Below are 19,896 nucleotides of genomic sequence, written 5' to 3'. Positions count from 1 at the left end.
ATTCAATCTTGCACCCTATGTCTTCAGCTACCTACCCGATCTTATTCCTTAAATGGGAGGCTTATTGAGCTGGCGCTGTTGAACCAACTCTTACCTATAAAAATCTAAATATAATCCGGAATAAAAAGGAGTTCATAGTTGGCTCAGGATTAAGGTCAAGTTACCTAGGTCATTGTTTTGAAATAGTCAGTTTTAAAAACAAACAACGTTATAAAGTAAGAGTGACTTATTTTATGGTTCAATCTTGTGCAAATTCATTGCACAGGATGCCCCCACTCTTCATGTCATAACATGTACGAATTAGGATCACTTCGTTTGTAGCATTTTATAACTTTTTATAACAACTACATAGTGGGTTGCATCCGATAGTGTTACAAGAATAAGACACCCAACCTTATTCATATACTATAGATCATTTAGACTATTTACTCAAACCTGATTCACTCTTATATTTCCACATAAAAATCAAGTACTCATGTAATAGTCAAGGATCTTTTTAGTTTATTATATTTTCTTCTAAAACGAAATAAGCAATTTATATATTCAACAACTTTATTGAATTACAGAATTAGTTTATTGTTTAGAAACCACGAGTTTTAGGACATAAAACCCAACATCTACCTGGTCTTATCGCTAAAATGGGAGGTTTATTGAGCCGTCGTAGTTGAGCCAACCCTCACCCATGAAAATCTAATGATAATCCCGAATAAATAGGAGTTCATAGTTAGCTTAGGATTAAGATCAAGTTACCTAGGTCATCCCTTTGAAATAGTCAGTCTTAAACAGTAAATAAAGTTATAAAATAAGAGTGACTTATTTCTTAGTCTGATCTTATAAAAACTCTTTGTATAGGATGCCCCCACTCGCATGTCTCCACATTAACGAATCAGGATCACATCATTTGTAGCACTTATAACAATTGTAACATCTACAAAGGGAACCGTATCCGATAGTATCCCCAGAATAAGGTACCAAGCCTTATCCGTATGCTATAGACCATTTTGGTTATCTTCTCGAATTTGATCTTCTCTTATGTCCCAAGTACTCATGTAATAGCCATGGATCTTAATTTATTGGATTTAAGTTATTTCTAAAATGAAATAACAATTCATACATTCAATAATAACTTTATTGAATAAAATGGTGCACCGTCAAAACATAAAACTCAACCCGTTAGTCCACTGAATTAAAACATCTGTTGAGACGAGGTTATAGATCGCTTTTACTGGTCTAACTTGATAATTTTAAACTAGGGCACCTAGCACGAAAGCGACGGTAATAGTACGACTTACCTCAGTAATAGGCCCAAATATGAGCAAGTTAACAACGTAAAATTCTTGAATCCGAAACCACTCCTAAAGTGCAGCTAAATCCTAATCCTCTTCCAAACTCCAAGCAACAAATCAAACCTAGAAAAATACAATATTAAGGATTAAAACCCAACTTCTAGCCATAAAAAAAAATAAAAAATAAAAAATAAAAAATAATCTAAAATGGCCAAAATAATTGGGGCAACAATAGAACAAACCCAATATCTAATGGCCTTCAAGATACACCTCAAATACTTGACAAATTCTTATTGAAAACGATCTCATTCCATTGGATAGCACAATATTGTTCTCCAAACTTCGACTGACAACTGGCAGTGAAGGGCGGCGGACGGATTGATGACCGGCTGGGGCATGGCTGAAAGACAAAGGATGTGGCGAACTGCTTAGGCACGTGGTAGGCAGAACGACGACGCTCAGACAAAGGCAACAACGACGACATCTCGATCGGACTGGCAAACTGAAACGACAATCGGTGGCACGATACGACGACGGGCAAGATCTCCACGTGTCTGAGGGAGGAAGCCGGCCTAGAGAGGGAGAGAGAGAGAGAAAGACGCGATGGACCTGGAGGAGAAGACAAAAATTCTTCTTTTTCTTATAAACTTACACATTCTTCGATAATATATATATATATATATATAAACACCTTTTCCTTTTCCTAATCTAAATACTAATAATTCCAAAATTACAAATATTTTATCCAAATCATAAATTATCTTTTATGTAACTTTCAAGACCCACTTTAATTCAAAAATTCAAATCTTCTCCAAAATAAAATTCAAAAATGAAATCGATCAGAATAAAATAATTCAATTATCTAAACTTTGGCCTCGGAAATCCCAAAATTAAAGGAAATAAAACTAAATAATGTAAAAAAAAAAGTTAATTGAATTTAACTGGAACTTGGGATGTTACATTGTTCCCTTTCGTTTTGAATCCTAAAAAAAAAAAATCAATCTTCATTTATTTGTTTCCCTCCCTCTTCCGTTTCATTTTCCTCTCAAATTTTGTTCCACTCTTTCCGAAATTATCAATAGAAAATAAAAAATAAAACAACTTCAAACCCCAATTTTTTTTTATTTATCTTCCAATTTTCCTTTCCCCCTCCGTCTTACCATTGATCCCCCTTCTCCCTCTTCTTCCCCTTCTCCAACCTTAATTATCTCTTCATTGAAGGCTCTCCTTTGTTCACACCATCGTTTGTCCAAATTGAGGTTCATCTTTGTACCAGATTCGTTCGTCATTGTCTAGGTCATCCACACCATCGTTGAGGTCTATCTTTGTACCAGATCTGTTCACACGTGGATTTCACTTCATCTCACCAAATCTGGACTACATGTCATTAGATATGCACTCCATCTCTTCGTTGAACAAGTTGTCCTTTTTTCACCATTTATTTTTTAAAGAATATAGATGTTTTTTTTTAAAAAAAAATCTTTTGGGGAAGAAAAGAAAGTAGAGAGTGGGAGGAAGGGAGAGAGAGAGAGTTTGACAAATTTATGTGGTATGAGAAAAAAACAAGAAATTCTCTAAAAAATTATTATGAACTTTCCAATTTCTTTCGTCGCAGGGAGGAAGGCGATGGATTATCCTTCAAAATTATGCTTCTGAATCTTCCATAATTGCCATTGTTATCTTATTTAAATTAATGGAATCGCATATGTCTGTAAAACCCACACCTTACTTTCCCTTTTTCATTATGTTTCTTGTTTAAGTAAGCAAAATGTTGGGTTAAATGTTTAAGTTAGATTGGATTTGTGTGTTTCGAGGTAAAGGATAAGTTTGAAGAAGGAAAATGTTTAAGTATGGGAACTTGACTCTCGGTTACTTATTGATCTAGCCTTACAAAGTGAATTTCTGACTAAGTGTTGGTCATGTCGAGGGATGCTTGAGCATTGAGTGGGCACAAGGCAGGCATCGAGTAAATGTTGTCGAGCGTCGAGTACAAGTGATCGAGGAAGGGTCGAGCGTTGAGTATAAAGAATCTAGGAAGGGTCAAGTGTCGAGTATAAGTGATCGAGGAAGGGGTCGAGCGTCGAGGGTAAGCAAGGAAGGGTTGCACGTTGAGTATGAGCGATCGAGTAATGGGCAAGCATCGAGCAAGCTCCCAGCACCAAGTCTCCCATCGAGTATTGAGTCCTTCCATCGAGTATTTAACAAAGAGTCACCGAATCTTTCATCGAGTAAGGACCTTCCTCCATCGAGTTTTCCAGCGAGGATCGAGTTGCTCGAAACGCTCAGTTATAAACTTTTCTTTTTAGTTACCCAGACAGATGGCTTAATCTCGGCCCTTAATCTCCACTAATGGATGAGGTGGTTTAAGGAGATTTCACACAAAGATCTAGACGATAGTATAAAAAGGGAGGCAGAATTTTAGGGCTCGTTTTAGGACGATTTGCTCGAGCAAACCGGGCGAGCTTAGTACCATTAGAAAGCTTTGTGTGTCTAGTTTCTGAAATTGAGCCTTTAGAAGGGATTTCTCACTAGAGAGAGGGCCGAAGAAGGAAGGAAGAGTCGACGGTTCATTTTTCTGGCGTTTTGGGCACTCGACGAAGAATCATAGATCTAGATCGAACCACATGGAATTTCATACTGAAAATTTAAAGTAGTATTGTTATCACCTTTATGAGTAAGTTTGTACAAAGAACTTTTGCAAGATAAGGTCTGGGGTTTGAGTTACATATTTTGCAAACTAAACTTAGGAAGTGTTGAACAAGCAGGCAGCTTTGTGGTCTACGGCAACTGGGAAGATTTAAGGCTCTAGATCCAATCACGAATAGTTTTACACTGAAAACTTGAGGTAACAGAAAGAATTTTCTTAAAATGAGTTCTAGATTTTGAGTTATTGACATTAGAAGTTGAATCTGGAATTTGTTGGGCGATCAGGCAACTACTTGCTAAACATGGGCATGGCACCCTCAAAAACCCTACTAAGTATTGGGTGGGGGTATCAGAAAGGAGGCGACCCGTTGAAGTTTAAGCCCTTTTAAATTCGACTAAGTAGCCGACGCCATAAGGTAAGTTACAAAGTTTTGTAAGCAAAATGAATAAATGTGAGCTTAATTCTGAAAGCGAGTCTAAAAAGGGAAACCATGACCAATAACTAAAGTAATATGATATGTTCATAGGGTTGACATTTGTAGGAGAAGCTCATCAATCTTAAAAGAATTTCCCAAAGACTGTGAGTGATTCTAATGTTTACAAACGTTTATGAATGATTTAACAATTCATGCTTTTATGAAAAGTTACTTATTGATAGCCAACCTCAAACGCTTACCTAGCAATTACTTTACTGATGTTTACAAATGCTTAGTCGATTAATAACTTATAGAGAATGGACAGTTATGGTAGGCAGGATGTTCTTAAGTAATTAATGTCTAGTGCTTATGAAGTATGTTGTCCTAGAGAAAATCTGAATGGTTAACGTATGCTACTATAAGACAAGCTAAGTGTGAGATCTAGGTGGACTCCTAGTAAAGTATGTTTAGCTCAATACCTCGAAGTGGTAACCGAGCTTAGAGATGGTTGATGATAGGATTCTAGCTACACATAGGGTCAATATGACAGGGAAGGTGATGGATAGAAGTTCCACATCCCAAGAGATGAATTCAAGTTTTAGTAAAACTTGGTAATGAATAATGCTTTGCGTTGAGTTGGCTCCGTATTAGCAAGAACTAAGAAGAGGGATAAACTATGTCATTCAATGATAAGTGTTGATAAGTTTATATGTTGTCAAGTAATTAAGCTTCATGAGATTGCTTAGCCTTTTCCTCAAGTATGTATTTGTTTGATCGCATGCCAAGGTGATATGATAGCCTTATTTCATATAAAGCATTTTATGTTGAAACATGCATTCTAAGGACTGTAGCTAAGTTCCACAAATTCTAAGATTAAAGCTACATTTTGAAATATTCATAATATATATGATGTTAAAGCATGATATGTTTTTAGTAAGTCGAATACTGAAAGCATGGAAGGTGTTCAGAAAGTACCTAAGGTGTTGACAGTACTTAGTAACTCCACGTGCACCTAGAAAGTTTTGAAGAAGAGGCTGAAGTATGAGTCTCTTAGGCCATATTTGAGAGGTTGATGTGTGGGTCCCTTAGGCCATATTTCAATAATCGAGGACGAAGTATGGGTCTCTTGGGGTGATACAGACGTTGGGAACTTGAACGATGAATGCTCGTTCTCAACTAAGATTCAGGAAGTATTCACATAACGTTATTATGTTTTATGCTTCAAGTGTTATGAGTTGTTCAATGAGTTACAGCTAAAGACATAAGTAATGGTAAAAAATGACACACCTCGTCTAAGGTGATAGTGGAAGTTGGGCCGGAGGGTCCCTCCCCCAACCAAGCTAAGGTTCAGTAAGGTTACACTCAAGAGCAGACCAGAGGAGTCGCTTTCTTGTAAAGATATTTGATGTGGAAGCTGCGGCCTGAGGGCCTTCCAGAGCTGATGTCTATGATGTCTATGTTATGTTTAAATTCTAGTAGAGAAGTTTTATGTAAGTACTTTCTTGAATAATTTCTCAGTTTTCAACTACGTTTTTAAGTTCATGATCTCTTTGTTAAGCATGATCGATATGTATGTCTTTTATGTTTCAAAGGTTAGTCAATCATTGGGCTTCTAGCTCACTATGTTTAAATGTCTTCTCCACAGGTAGCGATCACTCCCCAGAAGACGACTGCTGTTGCTCTGCCACTCAAGATCAAAATGTTAGATGTTGTGTCTTATGTCCTAAAACTCGTGGTTTGTAAACAATAAAACTTATTCTGAAAATTCAATAAGTTGTTATTGAAAATATGTATTTCTTATTTGAAATTCAATAAACTACAAGTCCCATAACTATTACATGAGTACTTACACTTTAGGTGGAGACATAAAAGTGGATCAGGTTCGAGTAAATAGTCAAAATGATCTAATAGTATATGAATGAGGTTAACACTATCGGATGCGGCCTACTCTGTAGTTGTTACAAGGAGTTGTAAAATACTACAAACGATGTGATCCTAATTTGTACATGTTATGACACGAGGATATGCAATGGGTTTGTACAAGATCGGACCACGAAATTAGTCACTCTTACTTTATAACGATGTTTACTATTTAAGACTGACTATTTCAAAGCGATGACCTAGGTAACTTGATCTTAATCCTGAGCTAACTATGAACTCTTGTTTATTCGAGATTATCCTTAGATTTGCACAGGTGAGGATTGGCTCAATAACGCCGACTCAATAAACCTCCATTTTAGGGGTAAGACCAGGTAGATAGTTGGGAATATAGGGTGCAAGATGGAATTCACTCCTACCTGCTTTTAGGGATAATAAAGAGGTTGTTCCTTAAGTGCTGACTTCGAGTCTTGAACAAGGGGTCCCACCCTCTCATTGGCCTGAAAGGGACTCAGTTTGTTGATTGGATCACAAATAAATTGTTCATTAGATGATTAGTGGGACTAAAGAAACAAGAGGTAATCTTGGGGGTAAAATAGACATTTGACCCAACCATTATTATGAACAACCTGTGAAGGGTTAACTTACTAATTATGGTTATATCGAATGGACATAATATATCTACAGTGAGGGGAATGCAACTATGGGCTTTAGTGGAGTGACTCATTAGTTAACGAATGGGGGTTAATTTGGTGTAAAGAGTTTAGCCAATTAATCTTGGATCGTTGGAGCCCATGATCTGTAGGTCTGCGAGGTCCCTCTACTAGCTCGTAAATGGATTAGCTTTAGAGTAGTATGATAAGTTAACTTGAAACTTTCAAATTAGAATTAAGGGAATTAGTAATTATATGAGATATAATTACGCTTTTACTTTTGGCATTAAATGGAATTGAAGAATTTATTAATATTTAAATATGATTTAAATATTAAATTCATAAAGGTGGAATTTATGTAAAATTAATTTAATATTTGATATTAAATTAATTAGAATTAATTAAATCATTTAATTAATTAATTATTATTAGTTATTAGAAAATTAATTTGTGAAATTAATTTTGTAAAATTAATAATATTTTCTATTTTGAAATCAAATTGATTTTTTAAATCATTTTGTAAAATTTGAAAAGTTTGAAAAACACAAAATGGAATTATGGTTTTTTCCGTTAACAATTTCAACCAGCTCACACTAAACCCATTTAAATTTTGCTTCAAATCTCCAAACATGAGCTACATCTCATACAGTCATCTTCTTTGCATGGATGTCCTGCAATAAATAGAGAAGATGGAAGTGGAATTGAGGCATACATCAATAGAGTTTTTGCTAAAAAAATTTGAGTTGAAGAAGTTATTCTTCAAGTGGGTTGTTGCAGTGAGTTCTTCTCCAAGTTCTCTTCATTCAAACTTATCTTGAGTCCCACAACTCAATCTAAAGCTCGAAGAGAGTAGTAGGAAAGATCTTGAGGTGGTCACAACAAGATTTGGAGAAGTTTGCAGTTGAGAATCGAGATTCTTAAGGTTCTACAAAGGTATTTCTCAAAACCGTATTATTATTGTATGAGCATGCTTTAGTTATAGCCAAACTTAATGAATTAGAATTCTTATTAATCCTTGTTGCTTTCGCTACATGCTGGTGACTCTTACAGTTTGTATCAGAGCATCTTTTAAGCATTCAATTTGGTTTAATTTTTGGCTTGGTGGGTGTTTTTCATGAGAAATATGAAAATGGTGCACTGATATGGTTTTATGAGTTTTGGCATTTAATTTCTCTTTGATTCCTTGATTAAAATTGTAATTGGCTCTTATTTGATGAGCTTATATGTGTGCTCAAGAGTCTATAATTTATTTGGAGTCATTAGAGTTGAAATTAAGTTGTAATTGAAGAAACAAGTGAAGAAGGCCGAGCTGCTGATTCCAGTTCTTCAGCATCTGCTTAAATCTTGTTGATCAAGGTTCAAACGAGATTTCCATTTCGAGTGAGAGCGAGATTTTTCCAAACGAGATTTTAATGGAATTTTCGAGTGAGATTAAGTTCAAACGAGATTTTGAATCGAGTTTAAGCGAGATTTCTAGTTAGAACGAGATTCTAATGGAATTTTGAGTGAGAGATCAAGTTCAAGAGAGATTTTGAATCGAGTTCGAGCGATATTTTGAGCATGGAGTGATAGATCGAGTTTGAAGCGAGATCCTTGAATCGGTATTCAGCAAGAGATTGAAATGGAGTGAGATTTCAATGGAGCTAGCAAGAGATGAACCATTCATAAATGGAGCTAGCGAGATTGAACCAAGCGACACTAGAACTAGCAAGAGCTAGTGAGAGCAGCTGGTTTGATTGGTTCTTTTTAGATCCTATCTGGTTCGACCTCAAATGGTTTTTGGTTGGTTCGGTTCAGGAAATTCTGGTCCGTTTCAAGCTGTTTGAGTTCGGTTTGAAACGATTCGAGCGGTTCGAAAGTGATTTGGAACTGTTTCTTGCTGTTTTGTAATAATTAGGCTTTTGTTTGCTTGTTTATGATAAAACTAAAACCATATCAGTATGTGTTTAATTATTTAAGCATGTGATGTATGTAATAATAAAATAAATCTTGTATGTGCATACAATATGCAATATAGATTTAAAATCCCACCATAGGAAGCATGTTACATGCATTGAAAGTATGTTATAAAATGTTATAATATATAGTATGCATGTTAGGGTTTCTTTTATTTAATATAATTGTTATATTAAATATTGAATGCCTTTGATGTCTATTTTGGATGTTTAGTAGGTCTAAAATTTTGTAAGCTGTCATAAAATTAGGTTAGACATTTAAAATCCATAATAAAGAACAGCTGCATGCTCACGTAGGTTAACCATTCGTTTTAATAATTAAAATAGGTCGTTAAACTTATAAAACTCGGGTTACAAACTCAATCGGTATATAATCCCATCGAAGGCTGGAGGTATTTAAGTTGATGGTCTACGGAACACCTCCTACCTGGGAATTATGGCCGAATTATTGAGCGTTGTTAACCGGTTTTATGAGCATTACGTGAGTGATGTGAGGTTTTAAAACTAGTTTATCACCTACACATCGTAGGTTAAATCCAATTATAAATGTTATACTTGGATAAATACCTAGACTTAGGTTGTTTAGTTAACTAGAAGAAGCTTAAAGAAATGTATACTTAGTTTAAACATTAGAACACTTCAGTGAGAGTTTAATAACATATATGATATGTTATTAGAACACTTCAGTGAAAATCAAATAACGTATGTGATATGTTAGAACGCTTCAGTGGGAGATTAATAAACATATATGATATGTTTATTTCTAGCTCTCACATCCCTAAGAATTCACAATCGAAATTCACGTGGCACTTCATGTCACCTTGGAAGTGACCTCCATTCGGAAAGTGTTTACATGAATCGAGATTTTTTTGAATGGGGGAAGTTGTTCACTTTAAAATCAAATGTGATGTTTTGATTTTAAAATTTTCATGTTCTCAAGATGTTCATACCGTAAGGTTCATGCGGCACTTCGTGTCACCCTGGAAGTGACCTTCATTCAGAAAGCGTTTGCGTGAATTGATCATGGTGAACGAGGGGAAGTTATTTTTGGAAAATAAAATATATGATATATTGATTTCAATTCTCACGTCCCTATATAATTCCCACCATGAGATTCATTCAGCACTTCGTGTCACCTTGGAAGTGACCTCCATTCGAAAAGTGTTCGTCATTGATCAAGACTAAAGTGAATAGGAGAAGTAGTTTAGAGTAAGTGGGTGAAGGATATGTGTCAACATATCCTATGGTCTCTTCTGTTGGTTTGAACTATGAGATTCCTATGTTGTGCCTGCTTGTCGTCTTTAAGTCGACCTCGCTAGTCATTTAACGATGGCTATCCCCTTAGAGGGTTTTAACATAGGATTCAGAACAATTCTGTTGGATTTTATGTCCTAAAACTCGTAGTTTGTAATATCATATTCTTGTTCAATAAAGCATTTATTGAAAATCTTTAGTAAATTTAAATTCTATATTCATGAATCCAATAAACTAAGGTTCCGAGGCTATTAAGTTTAAGTTTGAACTTTATATAGTGACATAAATGTGGATCAAGTTCAAATATACATAACCAAAATGGTCTATAGTATATGAATAAGGTTGGATGCCTTATTCTGGGGACACTATGGATGCGGCCCATTTTGTAGTTAGTACAAACGATGTGATCCTAAATCGTTCATGTGGAGACATGAAAATGGGGGCATCCTATGTAAATATTTTACATAAGACTGAACCATGAAATAGTCACTTTTATGTTCTAAATGTTGTTTAATGTATAAAACTGACTATTTCGTTAATTGATGACCTAAGTAACTTAATCTTAATCCTGAGTTAACTATGAACTCCTGTTCACTCAGAATTATCCATAGATCTGCATAGGTGAGGGTAGCTCATTATTGCTGACCTAATAAGCCTCCCATTTTAGGGATAAGATCAAGTGGATAGTTAGGAACATAGGGTGCAAGATGGAATTCACTCCTACCCGTTATAGGGATAGTAAATAGGTTGTTCCCTTTAGTACTGAATCCAGGTCTTGAACAAGGGGCCCCACCCTCTCATTGGCCCGAGAGGGGTTCGGTTTATAGGTTGGACCTTAAACCAATTGTTCATTAGAGGATCAGTGGAACTTAAGAAATAAGATGTAGTCTCAGGGGTAAAACGATTTTTATGATCCAGCCGAGATTACGAATAACTTGTGAAGGATTAGCTTATTTATCATGGTTATATCAAATGGACACAAATATATCTATAATGAGGGGAGTGCAACTATGGGACTATAGTGGAATGATTCGTTAGTTAATGAATGTTGATTAGCTCCGACTAAAGAGTTTAGCCAGCTAATCTAGGATCGTAGAGCCCATGATCTATGGGTCCATTAGGTTCCCCTACTAGCTCATATGGAATAAACTTAGAACAGAATGATAGAATAATTCGAATTATTCGAATAGGTGAAGAGAGAGAAACCGACAAGTATATGTGATATCGTGGTCGGTTTTTCAATTTAGAGATACAACTTGAATATTTAAATGTGATTTAAATATCAAGAATATGAATACATTCATATTCGGAAGCTCGAAAATAATAAAAATGGTCAAAGATGTAAAAAGTCAAAGAGTTGACATTTGATTTTGAAAAGTCAAATTTTGATCAACCTTATATTCAAATGTGATTTAAATTTCGAGAAAATGAATGCGGATTCATGCTTGAGAGGTCATAATTAGTCAACACGGAAAAAATCATAAAAATTTAAAATGTTGATTTTTTGGTCAAAGTTTGACTTTGACCAAATGACTATTTTGCCCTTTGACTAAAGTTAGTGGGAAAAGCCAAACTTTTGTTGTATAATTCCACTAACAAAATAGTGGGCTAGGTGTTAGCTTATAGTGGAGACATTAAGTCCACTAAGATAGTGGATTCTAGGTGTTGGGATTTTATGAAATTATTTCATGCAATTTTGCATTACCCTTTTCTATAAATATGGGCTTGTGTTTTTGGATTAAAAACTTTTGGATTTTTACCAAAATAGTTTTTCTAAAATTGGGCATAAAAGAAAAACCCAAACCTAACCAAAAATCCCTTCTTCTATTTCTATTTTTTCTCTCTCTCGGGTTCTTCTTCCATCAAGTCCCACAACCTGATTCTGAGTCCAGAGAATAGTAGGTCAGCTCTAGTGGTGGTCCGTTCGTGTTCGGATGGAGATAGACGAGTTTCAAGAGCTTCAAAGGTATTATTTCAAAATAACCCTAATTAATTCTTTTAGGGTTGCATGTTTATTTTGGGCAATTAGAGTAAAATTAATTCTTATTTCCGCTGCACATGTCGATTTTTCCATCAAATTTAAACTCCAGAAATGGATAGGATTTCTAAAGGCGGTTTCTACTTTGACTTTCCAACTTCAGGAGCATCGTTGGGATCAGACTTCTAAGTTCTAAAAACAGAGGGTTGCACTTACAGAGTTACTAAAAAGTTAGTAATTTCTGACAAAAAATGGTAACTAAATGACTATCAGAATATAAGTTATTCTAGAGATAGTGTTTAGTCAAGAATGTCTTACTGTAGTATCGTTGTAAAAATAATCTTGGGTATATTATTACTTTGCTAAAACTTGATTGGGTTAAAAGGTAATTCACTTATAAAATTAGTTTATATTTTTCAGAATGACAAGTGCACTAGTACAACTGTTGGCATCTGATAAACTGATAGGAGATAATTATGCAACATGAAAATCATATTTGAATACTATACTGGTGATAGATGATTTACGGTTCGTCTTAACAGAGGATTGTCCTCCCGTTCCAAGCTCTAACGCAAACCGAACTATTCGAGATGTGTACGATAAATGGATCAGGGCGAATGATCAAGCTTGTGCTTATATCCTTACCAACATATCTGATGTTTCAGCGAAGAAATATGAGGATATAGGTACTGGAATCTCTACAAGGGATGTTCGAGCAATCATCTTTCTCCATAAGGCATGATGCTATTAAGTACGTTTACAACTGTCACATGAAAGAGGGGGCCTTTATTCGTGAACATGTCCTGGACATAATGGTCCACTTTAATGTGGCGGAAGTAAATGGCACTGTTGTTGACGAGAGAAGTCAAGTCGGTTTTATTCTAAAATCTCTTCTGAAGAGTTTTCTGCAGTTTTACATGAACGCACTCATGAATAAAATTGAATACAGCTTGACTACTCTACTGAATGAGCTACAGGCTTACTAGATAATGATGAGAGCTAAAGGTTTGGAATCGGAAGTACACGTTACTACCACTGAGAAGAGAGGAACGTCCTCCAAAAAGCTTGATGTTACTTCCTCTTCACAGAGTAAGAGTATTCCTGTTAAGAAGAGCAAAGGGAAAGGGAAGAAGAAACCCGCTGGGAAAAAAAGGCAAGGTTAACATTGCAAACAAAGGAAAGTGTTTCCACTGCAATGAGGAAGGGCACTGAAAGAGGAACTGCCCTTAGTACCTTGTTGAGAAGATAGCAGAGAAAAAAAAAAGGCAAACTAGTTCTTGAAGACCACTTACTCTGCTTAACCAGTAGGAGATGTTGCTGTTTGATGATAATTTTACCTGCTTTTGTTATCATGTAAAGAACAAATTGTATATATTTTTGTTGTAAATGAAATGTTCATTTTCAAAAATTATGTTTGTTCTATCTCATAGCAACTTCTATTGAGATCAACACAGTTAAAAAGCCATTTGTAAATATTTAGATATTTTAACCAACTAGAAATCAATTAAGGAAAATAGTTATTTAACCTAAATGATAAGTTTAGAACACTTGAAACATTCAGTGTGTACAAAACTTGTTAGGTAAAACAAAACCGAAATACTTTGATTGGACCAAAGTATAGAAAGCTAAAGATTTTTAGATCTATTTGATAGAACATGAAATCCAGTGAAAAACTTTCTAATTGCCTTAAATTGGTTTTTCGACATCATTGGAATGGTGTTCCAGACCACTTTGTATTATTTGTTTCCATAAAATAAATAATACAAGGTGATACTAGGGCATCCTATACCCATGGCTTACTATTTTGTATTCCATACTCGATATTTCTCCCATTAGCCCCAGGTTGTTAACCTAGTTTTCCTAGTCTTACTAGATGATTCTCAAACACTTTAGCTGAGAGAATATTTGTAAACATGTTAATGTACAATAGACTTCTTATTAAACTATATGGGAATGCATCTTATTCTAAATAATGACCAGAAATTCATACTTTTCTCCCAATACATCAAGGTACTCTAAACTATTTGAGTAAGACGCATCTTACCTATCTAAACAACTCTTGTTTACAGAGTTAATTCAATAATCATTATCGATTTATGCAAATTTTATGGAAACAAGAAATATCGGGTATGGGATAGCGAATGGTAAACCATGGGTATGAGATGCCATAGTTTATTGTATTTCTCTGTAAAACTCAGAAACTTAGTTTGTATATTCGGATATATAAGTTACCACTAGAGTTTTAGTCCAAGTGGAAGTTTTTGGTTTTTATGTCCTAAAACTCGTGGTTTGTAAAGAATAAAACTTATTCTAAAAATTTAATAAGTTGTTATTGAAAATATGTATTCCTTATTAGAAATCCAATAAACTAAAAGTATCATAACTATTACATGAGTACTTGAACTTTATGTGATGAGTACTTGAACTTTATGTGGAGACATAAAAGTGGATTAGGTTCGAGAAATAAAAAAAGTGTTAGGTTTTTATGAAATCCTTGTGGTAACTGGATAAATAAATAAAGTGTTGGGTTTGTGTTTGCGTTTATGAAAAAGAAATAAAAAAATGCGGCGGAGTTAAGAAAAGACAATTGCGTTGACAGATGCAATGAGTATGCGGTGAACGGGTTGAGAAGATCTTTGGCTAGCATTACTTGGGAATGCGTCAGACTATGCGATCATGTTACAACCATGCACAGTAAGTCATTTTCCAATGTAAATGCGATGCTCCTAAATCTAGGACGCATGTGTTGAATGCAAAATGTCTATAGAGCTCATCCCTAAGTCTCTACTTGTGTCCTATGCGATTATGCAAAATGCATAAAAGCGAGGTGACCGCATACAATCATATCCTATCTCTAGGATGCATGCAATGCGTTGATAACAAATAATGCTCATTCCTAAACACCTATCTATTGTTCATGCGTTCTAATCTAGCTCTTCCGAGTCTAGATTCTAACCTGACTTTCCCAAGTCTAGATCCTGTCCTTAAACTACCCTCTCGAGTATCTCTAATGGACGAATGAAGCATACATAAACTAGATAATCGCAAAAAATGAAGATTCCCTAGTTGTGCTAGCTAAATGCTTCTCAACCCATTCAACTAATTTAGCTAATCATGCATGAATAATAAAGAGTGAACAAATATAGAGAAGGGAATTCCAATTTCATAGATAAGTTTAGTACAGAATGACAATGGAAAGTAAAGGTAGAGAGCCTGGTAGCAATTCTTTGCTGACCGAGGCTTTTTACACTGAAATCTCTATTCTGATCTAAAGATGTTCCTGCTTCCGCAAGCGTCAACCCTCTCTCTGTCCTTGAAGCTTCCGACGCTCTCCTAAGCTTACAGAAACGATCTGCCGGCACAACTTCTTCCCTCGTGTTCACCTTAAAATAAAAGAAAACTAAACATGTGCGAACTGAAGTATGAAATTTCTAACTGCTAAACTCGTGAACTGTTCAACTGGTTAACCCCTTTTCTGAAGAATGCCCTTTGTATTTAATAGAGCATCCATGATGAAAGGTGGCTTCTCTCTTCTGGTTGTACAGATGGGATAACTTTAATTCCTGACTGATGCGCCGAATAATTGTCATCGATAAAGCTGAAATTACTTTGTGACCATTATCGGCTGCCAACTTAATTTGGATTCGATTGTCATCAGCTTTCTGTCCCATCGCTATTAATTATCCTTTCACCCGGATGCGTCCACCATGTTGCGCTGACCAAATTGCGGCGATCCTTCTTGGGCGAATGTTTGTGAGCACGTTCAACGTAAAGCCTTGCAGTGAAGTTGCGCTCGACCAATGAATTCCTATGATCGCAATCTTTGCATTGCGTTAACACATATTCTGCACAAAAATACAAAAATCAATTGTTCTAATGCGCTGAATGCATGCGATTGCAATATCATGAAAATGATGCTTAATGGACGCAAGTTAACATATTTTATCAACGCAATCCAACATTGTTTAAGAACTTAGCACTATGATAACGTGCATTTCTGCCCCTTATCACATATCCTCAACTAAGACAATTTATCTCAAATCCTATCCTAACTTTGTGTCGATCGGCTACTCCGAATGCTCCACCTCTACATAATTTCTCAACCTACAAGTTCCTTCTATCCCCTAACATTTCTTCACATGCTCTATTAAATAGATAACATTTCTTTCCAAAATTCCCTTCTAGTTTTGAGAAGAATGTTTTACCTCTTCTTATGAAAACAACGAAGTGCGTTTTTATGCAGTGGCCTAGTTTGCATCATCCTATAGAAAACGTTGATCATGGTTACACCCTTCGTTTTGGCTTGCTCCCACGGGTGTCATATGAGCATCCAACTTTAGTTGTGTACCAAGCTCAACTTTAACTCTTGATCCTTAGCCAAGTTTTACTTTTATTGGTTAGTGGAGTTGTCTCTTTTATTCTTATTTTCTCTCTCTCTTTTTTTTTCCGCATTGCGTCGATCCTGGTAACCTACCTTCGTTTTGGCTTGCTCCCACGGGTGTCATGCGAACATCCAACTACGAGCAGGTTCCTTTCACGACTTAACACATATCAGGTTGGGATTTTCCCTTGTGCTGACAACGGAATTATTTTTATTTTTATTATTATTATTTTTTTATGATGATGAATGCATTTTCCTGATATGACCACATCTGCTTGATCGCATCTGCTCAGACCTTCCCCACCCCCAAATTTAGAGATGCGCAAGGTCCTCATTGCGTTGTTTTGGACAGAAAAGACAAAACACTTAGTCAAAATTTTGAAAAGAAGGTTTGAGCAAAATCTTGTAATAGAGAAGGTAAAGTAGAGCTATTGCGATGAATTGTCTAAGTATTAGGCAGAAGATGCAATGTATAAAGAAATTTTGCTAAGGGTATGCATACTGCTCATCATGGCAGCGCAAATAAACAACACAAAAGAAAAGACAAGAATTACTGCAATAAATTGACAAATGACGATAAAAGTAAAGAGGCCAATGCATAAGAAAAGAATGATTACTCAGTTGTATAAAATTTATCTAAGTACACAAAGAATTATAATTATCGCAAACAAAAAATTGTAGCATGCACTAAAGAATACAAGGTATAGCTATCTAAAAAAAATGAATTGCCGCAAAGAAAAAATGCAAAATTGTGGAGAAGGTGGTACACCCCTAAATTTAAAGTTGCGGCAGGGGCTCTTGGTGAGGAGGATGTTGCGGAGGAGCTCTTTGAGGAACTTCTTGAAATTGTAGAGGTTGCTGTAGATGTGGAGGCACCAAGGGACCATGTAGATATGCCGTTAAGAAATTGAAGTACTTTTGGTTCGCTCAGCCATCTATCGTTGATTCAGGTGAATGGTAAAAATGTTGTGTTGAATATTGATCGTCGCCTGTTGCAACATTGCGTTGCTGTCTCGCAACTCTGCGTTGCTCTCCTACAACTCCGTTAATGCATGGCGAAAAAAGGTGAGTTCTCAAGATAAGAAGACCGCATATATTCTAAGGCAGCAGCAAGGGATGCGGTGGTAGGTTGTGTCGTCGATGTTTCACCAGCATTGATTTGGGGTTGAGCGAAAGGGCCTGCTCCCAAACCGTGTTGGTCATCAACATGTGGCGATGGTGGTGAAAAGTGAGGTAGAGATGGATGGCGGGGGAATGCTACTAGAGATGCGGGGTTGATTTGGGGGCAAGAAGAAGGTTTGTGAATTGTTCGGGAAGAGGGAAAGGGGCTTATTTTGCAGGCTTGGTGGGCGAATGATTAAAGGCAAAGGGTCCAAGGGTAAACTGGTTTGCTTGGGCGGTGAACTGCCTTGGACGATTTCCTTTCCTTTATCATTATGGCGCTGCTTCTTTGGTCTTGGTGGTTACAGCGTATTTAAATCAATGAGGGGCATTTTTATTGGAAGCTCGGGGCAATGCGGTGAATCCTTGAGAAGCATTCTCAGGATCTTCGTATGGATGATGCCGTGCACTTCAGGCATGGGCTCTTCATCAATACCTTCACCCACGAGAGGCATAGGCTCAAAATTTTCCATGGGAAGAAGTATTAACCTCTCACACGGCCAACAAAACCTCGAATCTGCTTCGCGATGAGCTGGCCCACATCGATCGGAATGTCACGCGCTATGCAGTATGCGGCCATAACTCGATCCCTTGAAATTTTTTTGTCATGCGTTGTTAGGATGAGTCGCCTTTTCACCAAATAGACCCAAAGGTGCGCCTCTGGTAGTAGTCGGTTGAAGGCGAGGGTTCTTATGCCTGTTAGGGACACTGTCCACTTAGTGGCCGATTGCGTTAACTTTTAGTGCATCCTTCATATGCTCTTCTTCAGGATCATTAATCAGCTTGTTACCCGGTGCTTTCGAAAAGTCTTCAACTGATAAAACTCATTGATGTCCTTTGCGCTAAACGACACTACCCTCCCTTCGATGATCACTGCATCTTTGGTGTCATGGAGCTGGCCGTGATAGAAGGCCCTAACTACCGCTGGAATTATGATAGATGGACACTAGCAGAAATTTTCCCACCCATGTTCCACCACAATGCTGGTGATAAGATTCGGTAGTGGCGTCGACGCAGGGAAGAAGCCCATTTCCATCCACAGATCATCATTTTCTTTCTTGGTTGCTAGGTGCCTCCTGATCGATGCAAGCTCGCTGCTCTCCATTTTCGCTTTGCCCTTTTCTTGAGCAGATGCAAGGCGGGATTTTTGTCTTTGTTTGCATTCCCTTGCCTTACGTTGCTCTTCTTTTTCCTTTTCCCATTCTTCCGTTTATTTTCTCTTCCTCTCTCTGACGTGCTGCACATTTGCTTTACGGCGTCTTTCCTTCTCCTCCTTCTCCTTCTTTTCTACTTCTTCTTCTTTTTTCATATCTCTTTCAATTGCTTCGAGGCAAGCACAATGCGCTGCTCTTCCTCGAGCCTTCTTCTTTCTTCTTCTTCCACTCTTGCGTTGTCACGGCGAACTGCCTCATCGTGAAGTTTTCTGGCCAAATCACCTACTGCGATGATTTGGTGCACACGTGACATCTTTTCTTTCTTCTCCTCTACTTCTCTTTTCTTTTCTCCTCCTCCTCTACTACGCGTTGAAAGAAATTTGGGTCACTTGTGGACCCTTGCAGCGTATTCTCCTTACAACGTCACATAAGAGGGGTGATGCCAGGGTCTTCTCTGTCTTCAGACGCTACTAATTTGGTATGCAGCGATGAAACTTGTAGTTGTGCTGATTCTCTAGCTTGTGTTGACATCCCCTCTTCCACCCTTGATTCTCTGTCAAAATCTAAACTTTCCGCTCTCTTCCTTTTCTCCTCTTTCTTCAGGCACTTCTTTTCTCGCCTGTGCTGTTTTCTTTCACTCCTCTTCTTTTCATTCTTCTCCTTCTTCAACTAGGCGACTTCATCTTCTTCCGCCCGTTTTTCTTTATTTTTTCTCTTCTCCTTCTCTTCAGTCGTTCCCAGCTGCTTCTTCACCTCTACAACCTCCAAAACAGACCTGATGGGTCCCTCATTGGAGTCTATTGGAGTAGTCTCCTTAGGATCCGAAACGGCCAGGGCCATTCTCTGCAAAGCCACTGCCAGCTCCTCCTCTGACAGCAGGGGCTGGTTCACAACTCCAGCCTCTGGTAACCCCCCCCCCCCCCCTTCTAAATTTCTTAAAATACTCCCAAATAACTCCTTGTCATCTTTTCGTTTAAGTTCACTTTCAGTCGAAGGCACTGGGAGTGCCACCTCAGGTCTGGTGGCAAAGGCACTCTCCGTGCTCGGCCTCTTTTGGTTGGTGGGTGGTTTTGCTGCTATAGAGGTCTTTTGCCAGGGTTTTCCGGTGATTCTTGGGGAAGGCTTAGGCTGGGT

The 19,896-nt window shown here is 37.1% G+C and overlaps 1 long non-coding RNA gene across 1 annotated transcript; it reads right to left on the bottom strand.

Moving 5' to 3' along the window:
• Positions 1–1,111: 1,111 nt before the first annotated feature.
• On the bottom strand, positions 1,112–1,910 carry LOC150034186 (uncharacterized). The gene is made up of 2 exons (XR_016532480.1): positions 1,529–1,910; positions 1,112–1,409 (listed from the first exon to the last, which is right to left on the bottom strand). It is a non-coding gene; the product is annotated as an uncharacterized LOC150034186 (long non-coding RNA).
• Positions 1,911–19,896: the final 17,986 nt, after the last annotated feature.

Source organism: Benincasa hispida, chromosome 9, assembly GCF_027475165.1.
Source record: "Benincasa hispida cultivar pf3 chromosome 9, pf3_genome.v1.1, whole genome shotgun sequence".
Lineage (NCBI taxonomy): Eukaryota > Viridiplantae > Streptophyta > Magnoliopsida > Cucurbitales > Cucurbitaceae > Benincasa > Benincasa hispida.
This window is presented reverse-complemented; position numbering and strand designations above follow the sequence as displayed.